The following is a 12,635-nucleotide window of genomic DNA, read 5'->3' as shown; positions in this document are numbered from 1 at the left end:
TTTTTTGAAACGGAGTCTCACTCTGTCGCCCAGGCTGGAGTGCAGTGGCGCGATCTCGGCTCACTGCAAGCTCCGCCTCCTGGGTTCACTCCATTCTCCTGCCTCAGTCTCCCAAGTAGCTGGGACTACCGGTGCCCGCCACCACGCCCGGCTGATTTTTTGTATTTTTAGTAGAGACAGGGTTTCACCGTGTGAGCCAGGATGGTCTCGAGCTCCTGAGCTTGTGATCCGTCCGCCTCGGTCTCCCAAAATGCTGGGATTACAGGCGTGAGCCACCGCGCCCAGCCAAATGGTGTTTATTTTAATGCTTGTATTTAATTAAAGGTGAATGGCCATCATAACATTTTTCAGCTTCAATTTGGACAAGTCTTATAAACTCTATTGTAACTATAAGGAATCAAAATATACTAATGTTAACATGAAAGTGGTGGGCTTTAATTCAGAAGCTCCTTTTGTTAAGTGTGTTAAAAGGTCCTTGAAACTGCTTTAATGTGTTTTGGGATATATGATAGGCAAAATTTCATAGACTTGAACCCATCAATAAAGATGGTGAATGTGAAACTGGCAATTTGTCTGTTTTTTAAGTAAATTGTAACACATACAATATACTTTGAAATTAGGAATATGTATTCAATGTTATCCAACATATGTGTTTTTAGCACCAACTATATACTGGTCATTGTGGTAACCAGTTTTTGCTCTCAAGAAACTGATAATTTTACAGAAAAGACAGAATTGCAAATAGAAACTACAGCACTCTGTAATAAATGAGTGTAAGCAAAACAATACTAACATACATTTTTAAAAATTTTTCATCGGCACAGAATTTAATATAGAGTTTAACGGCATTAATGATGAGAAACTAAAAGTAGCGCTATTGTTCACCTACATGGGACATTCCTCAGAGTCTTCGTATATACAGTAAATTTCTTACTTCCCCTTTTGGTACTAATGTCTGTGGTGCCTGGCTTGGCATTCAGAGCACAGCCACCACTGTGCGAAAAGTTGTCTTGGTCTGTTGTCTGTTCTATAAAGAAGATAAATTACTTATAGAAAGCATTTATCTAGAGAGAAAGCCCTGTTTTTACACTTCGAAGCTCTTTTAAGTAAATTTGCCAGATTTACATTTCATATTTCTTTGGAAAAGGTTTTCATTTTGTATTCCCGGTAGTAACTTTTAGCATTTAATAATTGATGTTTGCCTTTCGTTAGATGGAAAGTGGATGCCAGTCATTTTTTTCCTCCTTGAAACACCAACAATCTTCTGATATCACTATGATCAGAATTGAGCTTTTGAATCATTGCTGCAAATGGGGACCGTTAAATGAGATAGTTGCAATTTGGCTGCACCTGCATGAATCCTAAATAAAAGCTCAATTCCAGGAACATTTTTGAAATTACTATATTACATAATTATTTTTAAAAATATTAATCTTGGCTGGGCGCGGTGGCTTACGCCTGTAATCCCAGCACTTTGGGAGGCCGAGGTGGGTGGATCATCTGAGGTCGGGAGTTCAAGACCAGCCTGACCAACATGGAGAAATCCCATCTCTACTAAAAATACAAAATTAGCCAGGCGTGGTGGCGCGTGCCTATGATCCCAGCTACTCGGGAGGCTGAGGCAGGAGAATCGCTTGAACCCGGGAGGCGGAAGTTGCGGTGAGCCGGGATCGCTCCATTGCACTCCAGCCTGGGCAAAAAGAGCGAAACTCCATCTCAAAAATAAATAAATAAATAAAATAAAATATTAATCTTGATTTTTACCCTTATTTTATGTTGGTATCATAAAAACAGAATAAGTATTGTTCATATAGGCTTGCCAAATGTTTTCTACTCTGTTACTTTTATAAATGTTTATTAATTAGAAGAAAACAGTTTCAATTTCATATTCTTCAGGGATCCTATGCCACTACCTGGGGCTGTATCTATCTTAACACTATTTCCTGTGGAAATAGAATGTTGAATATTCGATTTCCATGTAATTGTATGATTTTGAGTGAATTTCTGAGTCTTGATTTCTAATTTGATTGCACTATGGGCTGAGAGATATAAATCAACATTTAATTCTAAACATCTTAAATTGTTTGTGATATTCACAGTCCTGACAAATATACACAAAGGATGGATCACTGAACTCAGTAACTTCAAAACAAAAAATGATCAAGAGTGCCAACATCATCAAACACTGCTGTTAAAAACGCAGGCTCTGGCAGCAGTTTGTGAATTGCATGGATACTTCCACATCTGCACTCAGATTTGAGTTAATTTGAACGAGATATTTAGTATTCACTTCTGTTGTTGTCATTATCCAAAGTGTTAACACATTAGATGAGGCACAGGACTGTGTGTGTGGGAGGAGATATTCCTCACATCAATGAGGCTATTGACAGAAAAAAATATATATGTTGTGTTATCCAGATGTTCATCCCATCTGTTTTAAAACAGTTGGCCGGGCGCGGTGGCTCAAGCCTGTAATCCCAGCACTTTGGGAGGCCGAGGCGGGTGGATCACGAGGTCAGGAGATCGAGACTATCCTGGCTAACATGGTGAAACCCCGTCTCTACTAAAAATACAAAAAACTAGCCGGGCGTGGTGGCGGGCGCCTGTAGTCTCAGCTACTTGGGAGGCTGAGGCAGGAGAATGGCGTGAACCCGGGAGGCGGAGCTTGCAGTGAGCCGAGATCACGCCACTGCACTCCAGCCTGGGAGCACAGCGAGACTCCGTCTCAAAAAAAAAAAAAAAAAACAGTTATTCACAGAGCTACTGGTGAATAGAACTTCAAAGAACTAGCGAGGTAAACTAAAAAGGAAATGTGGTCAGTTATCTGCTTTGGTACTTTGTAAAGTATATTCTGGGAAAACAGTTTGAGGTATTGTTGCCTTGATATATTGCATATTAGTTTTTACCCCTTTAAAATTATGAGTAAGGTTGTCAATGTTTTATAAGCAAGTACTCATTAAAATCCCTGAAAGTGTGTATAGAAAAACTTCAATGAATTGTTTTGAGCGTTTTCTTAGTAAATGTAAATTATGCCCTGTGAGCCAAGTATCTGTTTATATTACTAACTGCTGAGATCGGTATGAACTGACTCCTCTTACTTGTCCTATGCATGGGATTAGGTCATGAAATAAAGGGTGCAGGAAACGAGAAGGCACTAATTCACTCCTGTAACCTAAGACTGTTTTTGCTCAAGGCATAGTAGTGAAAGGATCAATCTGGGTTGCAGCTGTACAGAGGCACCCATTTCCTCAACAAATTCAGCTCCCAAATGTCAGTGTAGGATAGATGATAAAACCTAAGTGTAAATCTATTCCCTGATGAATACTTTAGGATTTCTCAAAAAGGTAGGGAAGATTTTATGTCCTGATAGTGTGCATTCTTGACTGAAATTGTCTGTTCACCTTAGAAAGGATGCTGTCAAGTTATTTATTCATAACAATTTTAAAAACACACTGCTGAGAGACAAATAATGCCCTAATTCTGTTTCCAGGCATGGCCTTGATATTTTCTAAATTAAGGTGAACAAATTATATATGCCTAAGGAATTGAACTGCGTACATACAGGTTGTTTCTATATCAAGAGAGAGAAAACAGAACTATCAAAAGGAAGTACTGAAATGGAAATTTATTTAGGATTTATATATTTTAGTACTGAAGTTTATTAATATATCATTTTAGGAAACTTATTCATATTTAAATGTATTAAATTGCTCATTTTTATTTTGAAAATTGTGTTCCGCTTTATTCCTGAGGGTACACAGCAAATGTAGGAAATACTCACATTTTGCAACCTGAACAAAGAAAAGTTTGGGTGTTTGCCTGATAGTGTTGCAACTCGAATTGAACACTTCTAAAAATAATTTTCTTTAAATATCATGTCACATTCTTTATTATAAAGAAAATGATGATAGTACTTTTCAAATTCCTACTTGAAATCTAATTTATTATTTTAAGTGATTTTATTTCGTCTCTATGAAAGGGTGCCTCCCATCTTCCTCCCCCTTTAGCCAAGCTTCTGTGTCTTCCCTCCATCCATTCTCAGTGCCTTCTCTCTGAAGATCTGTTAGGACTGCACCAGTCAAATCAGTCCCTCGGTGGCAGCTGTTGCACCTGGCTGCATCTAGTTGGCCATCTTAACATGTGTATTTCCATAACTAATTTTTGTGTGTTGATTTTGTACCCTGCAATTTTGCTGAATTAAAATTAGCTCTAGTAGTTTTATTTATTTCTTTGTTTTTTTGAGACAGGGTCTGGCTCTGTCACCCAGGCTGGAGTACAGTGGTGCAATCTTTGGCTCACTATAACCTCCACCTCCTGGCTCAACTGATCTTCCCACCTCAGCCTTCTGAGTAGCCGGGATGACAGGCGTGAGCCACCACACCTTGCTAGTTTTTGTACTTTTTGTAGAGATGGGGTTTTGCCGTGTTGCCCAGGCTGGTCTCGAACTCTTGGGCTCAAGCAACCTGCCTGCGTTAACATCCCAGAGTGTTGGGATTGCAGGTGTGAGCCACCATGTCTGGCTAGTAGGTTCATATATGTGTATATGTGTGTGTATGTATTATGTGGAATTTTCTGAATATAGAATCCTGTCATCTGACAACAGAGTTTCACTTCTTCCTTTCCAATTTAGATGCTTTTATATCTTTTTCTTGTCTAATTTTCTTGGCTGGAACTTCCAGTACAATGTTGAGTAGTAGTGGTGAAAGTGAGAATCCTTATTTTGTTTCTGTACTTAAGTGGAACACTTACCATTTTTCACCAATGAATATGTTAGCTATGGATGTTTTCATAAATGCTCTTTATTCTTTTTGAGAAATTCCTTCTATGCCTAGCTGAATGTTTTTATTATGAAAGGGTGTTCAATTTTGTCAACTACTTTCTCTGCATCTATTGAGATGATAATATGTTTTCCCCCTTTGTTTCACTAATGTGGTGCATTACATCAATTGATCTCTTATGTTGAACTCCTCTTGCATTCATGGGATAAGTCCCACCTGGTCATGGTGTATACCACTTTTAGTGAGCTGCTGGCTTTGGTTTGGTAGTATTTCATTCAGTATTTTTGTGTCTATATTCATAAAGGATATTGGTGTGTAGTTTTCCTTTCTTCTCTTCTTTTTTTATTTTTATTTTTATTTTTATGTTTTGAGATGGAGTTTAGCTCTTGTTGCCTAGGCTGGAGTGCAATAGTGTAAGGGGAACCAGCCTCCAATGTTTCAACATAGGTTCTTTTCTATTTTCCCTAAGTGTTGGCTGGTCTGAGAAATAAAGGCACAGAGTACAAAAGAGAGAAATTTTAAAGCTGGGTGTCTGGGGGAGACATCACGTGTCGGTAGGTTCCGTCATGCCCCCTAAGTTGCAAATCCAGCAAGTTATTATTATAGATTTCAAAAGGGAGGGGTGTACAAATAGGGTGTGGGTCACAGAGATCACATACTTCAAGGGCAATAAAATATCACAAGGCAAATGGGGACAGAGTGAGATCACAGGACCAGGGCAAAATTAGAATTGCTGATGAAGTTTCATGTCCCACTGGGCATGCATTCTCACTGATAACATCTTATCAGGAGACAGGGTTTGAGAGCAGACAACCTGTCTGACTAAAATTTACTAGGCAGGAATTTCCAAATCCTAATAAGCCTGGGGGCACTGCAGGAGACTGGGGCTTATTTCATCCCTTATCTGTAACCATAGAAGACAGACACTCCCAGAGTGGCCATTTTAGAGACCTACCCCTGGGAATGCATTCTATTTCTCACAGCTGTTCCTTGCTGAGAAAAGTAATTCAGTGATATTTCTCCTGTTTGCTTTTGTAAGAAAAGAAATATGACTCTGTTCTCTCTGGTCCCGCAGGCAGTCATGCCCAATGGTTATCTCCCTTATTCCCTGAAAATTGCAGCCATCCTGTTCCTTTTGGATGCCCAGATTTCCTATTGTTCAAACACACATGCTCTACAAACAATTTGTGCAGATAACGCAATCATCACAGGATCCTGAGGTGACATACATCCTCAGTTTATGAAGATGACGGGATTAAGATATTAAAGTAAAGACAGGCATAGGAAATTAAAGAGTATTGATTGGGGGAGTGATAAATGTCCATGAAATCTTCACAATTTATGTCCAGAGATTGCAGTAAAGACAGGCATAAGAAATTATGAAACTATTAATTTGGAGAACTAATAAATATATGAAATCTGTACAATTTATGTTCTTCTGCCATGGCTTCAGCCGGTCCCTCCGTTTGAGGTCCCTGACTTCCCACAACACAATGGCATGATCTTGGTTTACTGCTAACCCCGCCTCCCAGGTTGAAGTGATTCTCCTGCCTCAGCCTCCCAAGTAGCTGGCATTACAGGTGCCTGCCACTATGCCTGGCTAATTTTTGTATTTTAGTAGAGATGGGATTTCACCATGTTGGCCAGGATGGTCTCGATCTTCCAACCTAGTGATCTGCACACCTTGGCCTCCCAAAGTGCTGGGATTACAGGCATGAGGCACCATGCCTGGCTTTTTGTTTATATATATATATATAAAATAAATATGAAACACTTCACGAATTTGCATGTCATCCTTGCACAGGGCCCCGGCTAATCTCTGTATTGTTCCAATTTTAGTATATGTGCTGACAAAGCAAGCATGAGATCATTCTTTTTTAATGTAAGCATTTAAAGCTATAAATTTCACTGAGTACTCCTGTCATGCCATCTCATAAATTTTGGTACCTTGCATTTTATTTTAATTCATCTGAAAGTATTTCAATTTCTCTAGTCATTTCTTCTTTGAGCCACTGGTTGTTTAAGAATGTTGTTTAAATTTCACTTATGTGCAAATTATCCAGGTTTTCCTATTTTTGACTTCTAGCTTCATTACACTTTTGTTGGAAAAGACACTGTGTGTGTGTGTGTGTGTGTATGTGTATATATATATATAAAATTTTTCTTTTTTTTTTAGACAGAGTCTCACTCTGTTGCTCAAGGTGGAGTATAGTGGCATGATCCCTGCTCACTGCAACCTCTGCCTCCCAGATTCAAGCGATTCTCCTGGCTCAACCTCCCAAATACCTGGGATTACAGGTGCCTGCCACCATGCCCAGCTAATTTTTTGTAATTTTTAGTAGAGATGGGGTCTCACCATATTGGCCAGGCTGGTTTTGAACCCCTGACCACAGGTCATCCACCCACCTCAGCCTCCCAAAGTGCTGGGATTATAGGTATGAGCCACCAAGCCTGTCCTGTTTAGTTTTTTTTGAGACAGGTCCCACTCTGTCCTGTAGGCTGGGGTGTAGTGGTATGATCTCAGATCACTGCAGCCTCTGCTTCCAGACTCAAGCCATTCTCCTGCCTCAGCCTCCTGAGTAGCTGGGGCTACAGGCATTCACCACCACTACACCAGCTAATTTTTTTTTTTTTTTTTTTGGTAGAGACAGGGTTTCACCATGTTGCCCAGGCTGGTCTTGAACTCCTGGGCTCAAGTGATCTGCCTGTCTCAGCCTCACTAAGCGCTGGGATTACAGCTGTGAACCACCACACCTGGCCCTTTGTATAATTTTGACCTTTTAAAATTTATTGAGAATTGTTTTGTGGCCTAACATGTGATTTATCATGGAGAATGTTCCATATGCACTTGAGAAGAATATACATTCTGCTCTTGTTAGACGGAGATTTTTCTATATGTCTGTTAGGTCTAGTTGGTTTCGTGTGTTGTTCATTTCCTCTAATTCCTTATTGATGTTGTCTAGATGTTCTATTTACTATTGAAGGTGGGGTATTGGCTGGGCGCAGTAGGTCAGACCTGTAATCCCAGCACTTTGGGAGGGTGAGGGGGGCAAACTGCTTGAGCTTGGGCATTTGAGACCAGCCTGGGCAACATGACGAAACCCCATCTCCACAAAAAGTACACAAATTGGATGCATGTGGTGGCGTGTGCCTATATTCCCAGCTACTGGGGAGGCTGAGGTTGGAGAATTGCTTGAGTCTGGGAGGCAGAGGCTGCAGTGAGCTGTGATAGAGCCACTGCACTCCAGCCTGTATTGAAGTCTCCATTATTGTAAAACTATTTCTTCCTTCAATTTTGTTAGTTTGCTTGTGCATTTTGGAGCCCTTTTTTTCTTTTTTTGGTTCATATGTATGTATAATTGTTACAGCTTCTCATGATTTGACTCTCTTACCAACATAAAATGTTTTTCTGTAACATTTTTTGGCTTAAAATCTATTTCGTCTGGTATTAGTATAGCCACCCCTGGCTCTCTTTTGGTTACTATTTGCGTGGATTATCTCCATCTTTTCACTTTCAACCAATTTGTGTCTTTGGGTCTACAGTGAGTATTTTGTAAGTTGCATATTTGGATCATGTATTACATCATTTAAAAAATATCAGTTCTGCCGATCTTTCTGTTGGTGAGATTATTTACATTTAAAGTGATTACTGAAACAAAAAGTTACTTGACCGGGCACGGTGGCTCCTGCCTGGAGATGAGGCTGCGGTGAGCCATGATCGCACCACTGCTCTTCAGCCTGGGGACAGAGTGAGACCGGTTCAAAAACAAAAAACAAAAACTTATTTATGGTTGGACTCACGCCTGTAATTCTATCACTTTGGGATGCTGAGGTGGGCAGATTGCTTGAGGCCAGGAGTTTGAGACCAGCCTGGGCAACATAGCGAGACTCCTGTCTCTACAAAAAAAATACAAAAATAAGCTGTGCATGGTGGTGCACACCTGTGGTTCCAGCTACTCAGGAGGCTGAGGTGGGTGGATCAGCTGAGCCTGCGGAGGTCAAGGTTGTAGTGAGCTGATTGTGCCACAGCTCTCCAGCCTGGGCAACAGAGCCAGACCCTGTCTCAAAAAAAACCCAAAACAGGCTGAGTGTGGTGGCTCACGCCTGTACCTGGCACTTTGGGAGGCCAAGGCAGGTGGGACCACTTGAGGTCAGGAACCCGAGACTAGCCTGGCCAATGTTGTGAAATCCCATCTCTACTAAAAATGCAAAAAACCGCCTGGCTGTGGTGGCGGGCGCCTGCAATCCCAGCTACTCAGAGGCTGAGAATCACTTGAACCTGGGAGGCAAAGGCTACAGTCAGCTGAGAATAAAACACTGCACTCCAGCCTGAGTGACAGAGCAAGACTCTGTGTCAAACAAACCCCAAAAAAGAAAAACAGAAAAACCCACACACCAACAAACTTACTTATGTCAACACGCTGTTTAGTTTCTACATAAAGTGTTTTGCTCCTCAATACCTTCTTTTGTGCTTAGTTAATGATTTATCCTGTAATAGTTTGAACCTTTCTTAAATCCTTTTCGGTATATTTTAAAAGGTATTTTTTTAGTGGGTACTATGAAGATTTCATTTAACATGCTGAGTTCCAAGTCCAGTTCAGACTGATACCAACTCAGCTTTAATAGCATACATTAACTCTGCTCCTTTCTCTGTCCCCTACCTATATTGTTACAAATTATGTCTTTAAACAATTAGTGCCTATTAACATAGGTCTGTATTATTTTAAGCATGTTTTTTAAATCATAAAGGAGAAAGAGGAATAACATACCCAAAATATAATCACACTAGCTTTTATATTTAGCTATATAGTTGCCTTTACCAGTGATCTTTACTTCTTCATATAGCTCTGAGCTACTATCTTGTATCCTTTCATTTTAGCCTGAAGGACTCACTTTAGCTTTTTTTTGAGCCTGAGTCTTGCTCTGTGGCCCAGGGTGGAGTGCAGTGGCGCAATCTCTGCTCACTGCAACCTCTGCCTCCCAGGTTCAAGCGATTCTGCTGCCTCAGCCTCCCACGTAGCTGGGATTACAGGCACATGTCATCACACACGACTAATTTTTGTATTTTTAGTAGAGATGGGGTTTCACCATATTAGCCAGGCTGGTCTCGAACTCCTGACCTCAGGTGATCCACCCACATCGGCCCCCCAAAGTGCTGGGATTACAGGCATGAGCCACTGCACCTGTCCAAGAACTCTTCATTTATTATTTTTGTTTAGTGACAGGTTCTTGCTCTGTCAACCAGGCTGGAGTGCAGTGGTGTGATCATAGCTCACTGTAACCTCCAACTTCTGGTCTCAAGTGATCCTCCTGTCTCAGCCTCATGAGTAGTTGGAACTACAGATGCACACCACCATGCCCAGTTAATTTTTTAAATTTATATTTTGTAGAGACAGGGTCACACTATGTTGTCCAGGCTAGTCTTAAACTGCTGGCTATAAGCAATCCTCCTGCCTCAGCCTCCTGAGTAGCTAGGACCACAGGCCTGAACCACCCTGTCTGACTAATTATTTTTATTTTGTAAAGATGGGGTCTCCTTATGTCACCCAGGCTGGTTGTGGGCTCCTGGCCTCAGGTGATCCTACTTCAGCCTCCCAAAGTGCTGAAATTACAGGCGTGAACCACCATGCTGAGCTCTGTTTATTTATTTATTTAGAGACGGAGTCTTGCTCTGTTGTCCAGGCTGGAGTGCAGTGGCGCCATCTCGGCTCACTGCAACTTCTGCCTCCTGGACTCAGCGACTTTCGTGCCTCAGCCTCAGTCAGCTGGGACTACAGGGGCACGCCACCACGTCTAGGTAATTTTTTTGTATTTTTAGTAGAAATGGGGTTTCACCATATTGGCCAGGCTGGTCTCAAACTCCTGACCTCAGGTGGTCCGCCTGCCTTGGCCTCCCCAAGTGCTGAGATTACAGGCATGAGCCACCATGCCCGGACCCAGCTCCACTTTTGCATTGTATTTTGTTTTCTTCCCTGAGAGTAATATGGGGAGACTTTAGCATTCTTTATAACACAGGTTTACTAATGATAAACTCCCCTGACTTTTCTGGGAATGTCTTAATGTTTCCTTCATTTTTAGAGGTTATTTTTTGCCAGATATAGGATTCTTGGTTGATTTTTTCCTGTCAGTATTTTTAATATATCATCTATCGGTGGGAGAGAGGGGAAGAAGTATCCTACTGCCTTCTGTGCTCTGTGATTTCTGATAAGCAACTGTTAATCTTACTGAAGATCCCTTGTACAGGATGAATCACTTATCTCTTGGGGCGTTTCTGTCTTTAACTTTCTACAATTTGATTATAATGTGTCTCAGTGTGGATCTTTTTGAGTTTACCCTGATTTGAATTTGTTGAGCATCTTGAATGTGTAGATTCACAACTCCCATCAAATGTGGGATATTTTTGGTCACTATTTTTTTTTTTTTTTTGAGACCGAGTCTCGCTCTGTTGTCCAGGCAGGAGTGCAGTGGTGTGATCTCGGCTCACTGCAAGGATTGGGGTAAACCCATTCTCCTGCCTCAGTCTCCCCAGTAGCTGGGACTACAGGCGCCCACCACCTCCCCCAGCTGATAATTTTTTGTATTTTTAGTAGAGACGGGGTTTCACTGTGTGAGCCAGGATGGTATCAATCTCCTGACCTCTTGATCTGCCTACCTCGGCCTCCCAAAGTGCTGGGATTATAGGCGTGAGCCACCGTGCCCGGCCTGGTCACTATTTCTTAAAAAAATCTTTATAGGCCAGGCACAGTGCCTCACACCTGTAATCCTAGCACTTTAGGAGGCCAAGGTGGGCGGATTGCTTGAGCCTGGGAGTTCAAGACTGGCCTGGGCAACATGGCAAGACCTTATCTCTCCAAAAATACAGAAATTGGCTGTGCTTGGTGGTGGTATGTGCCTATAGTTCCAGCTACTTGGGAGGCTGAAGGGGGAGGATTGCTTGAGCCTAGGAAGTAAAGGCTGCACTTAGCCATGAGCCGTGAGATCACACCAGTGCACTCCAGCCTGGACATCTGAGCGAGACCGTCCCAAAAGAAAAAAAAAAAAAAAAAAGACAGGGATATATCTGCATGACTATAGATTAGGCAATGATTTCTTACATACAACCTAAAGCACACCAACCAAAAGAAAAATAAATTATGCTTTCTCAAGATTAAAAAGGAGACTATTAAGAAAGTGCAAAGACAACTAACAGATTGAGAGAAAATATTTGCAAATTATATACATGGTAAAGGTCAATTAACTAGAAGATATATATTTCAAAAATTCATTTAGAGATAGGTCTTCCTATGTTGCCTAGGCTAGTGTTGAACTTCTGGGCTCAAGTGATCCTCCTGCCTCAGCCTTCTGAGAAACTGGGACCATAGACGTATACCACCACAACTGGATGTGGAATATGTAAAGAACACTTACCACTCAATAATACAGACAAAACCCAATTTAAAAATGAGCAAAGGCTTTAAATAGAATAAAAATGAGACATCTAAGATTGTTGAAAGTGGTTGCCTCTGGGCAGTGGAAAATGGTGAGGCAGGTGGTGTCTGGATTGGAGGGGACGAGCTATTGTGAACAATAAACCTTGTATCACTATTTGGCTCTCTGGATCACAGTTCACAACAAGGGACGAATTTGCTCCACAGGGGACATTTGGCAATCTGAATATATTTGTTAATAACCGAGGGGTCTTCCTGACATCTAATGTGTAGAGGCCAGGGATATTACTAAACATCCTACAAGGCAGAGCCTAAAAGGCAGACATAGCCTAAAATGTCAATAGTGCTGAGGTGAAAAACTGTCTAAAGTATGTTAGAGGCTGGGTGCGGTGGCTCATGCCTTTAATACCAACACTTTGGGAGGCTGAGG

General features: G+C 41.3%; 1 protein-coding gene and 1 pseudogene across 1 annotated transcript in view; one reads left to right on the top strand and one right to left on the bottom strand.

Moving 5' to 3' along the window:
* The window catches only part of LOC112631324 (anthrax toxin receptor-like), a 724,187-nt gene that overhangs the window by 55,586 nt on the left and 655,966 nt on the right, over window positions 1-12,635 (top strand).
* Window positions 6,538-6,637, bottom strand: LOC112632223 (annotated as a pseudogene).

This window comes from Theropithecus gelada, chromosome 9 (genome assembly GCF_003255815.1).
Source record: "Theropithecus gelada isolate Dixy chromosome 9, Tgel_1.0, whole genome shotgun sequence".
In the NCBI taxonomy this organism is placed as follows: Eukaryota; Metazoa; Chordata; class Mammalia; order Primates; family Cercopithecidae; genus Theropithecus; species Theropithecus gelada.
Note: the sequence above shows the minus strand (reverse complement) of the source record. Positions and strands in the feature narration are given on the sequence as shown.